A 911-nucleotide genomic window follows, 5' to 3' on the forward strand; every position below is an offset into this window, starting at 1 on the left:
ACATCTTAATAAAATCTAGATGAACAAGATATTCTCATGAACCTCAAAATATGAGCAGATGGATAAAAACCACCAATAATAACTAAAGATCCACATTGTCCACGCAGGAGAGAGGAATGAGGCACCTGACAGACCTGAGACAGAATTCTAAAACTGGTAGTAGGTACTCAATAAAAAGCAGAGTTAGACCAATTTGGGAACAGTTACTGAAATTGGGAGGGGTCTTTGCACACTCCAATGAAGATGTGGGTGTATGGGGCCCAAGGTAAGGTCTGAAGGTGCTGACGCTTGACTTTGTGGACCTTTATAATTACAAAGCTCTGCTGGAGAAGAAAGCCTTAAACCAAGAGTAGACTTCTGAGAGCAGAATCCACATGGGGAAGCACAGGGTGACAGAGATAAAGAGAAAAGAAGGCCTAGATAAAAGAGCAGAGGAACCATATGTCAAAATACATAAGAACATAAAAATACATTTTTTGGCTGGGTGTCGTGGCTCATGGCTGTAATTCCAGCACTTTGGGAGGCGGAGGCGGGCAGATCCCTTGAGGCCAGGAGTTTGACACCAGCCTGACCAACAAGGCAAAACCCCATCTCTACAAAAAAATAGAAAAAATAGCTGGGAATGGTGGCATGCAACTGTAGTCCCAGCTACTCGGGAGGTTGAGAGGGGAGGATAACTTGAGCCTGGAAGGTTGAGGCTGCAGTGAGCCATGACCACACTGCTCTACTCCAACCTGGTGACCAAGCCCAGGAGATTGAGGCTGCAGTGAGCCATGACCGCACCACTGCATTCCAGCCTGGGCAACAGAGTGAGACTCTGTCTCAAAAAAATAAATTTTATATATAATATATTATATATATTATATTTATATATAGTTTATAGATATTATATATAATATATATTTTATATA

Source organism: Rhinopithecus bieti, unplaced genomic scaffold, assembly GCF_001698545.2.
Source record: "Rhinopithecus bieti isolate Rb0 unplaced genomic scaffold, ASM169854v2 scaffold_757, whole genome shotgun sequence".
NCBI classification, from domain to species: domain Eukaryota; kingdom Metazoa; phylum Chordata; class Mammalia; order Primates; family Cercopithecidae; genus Rhinopithecus; species Rhinopithecus bieti.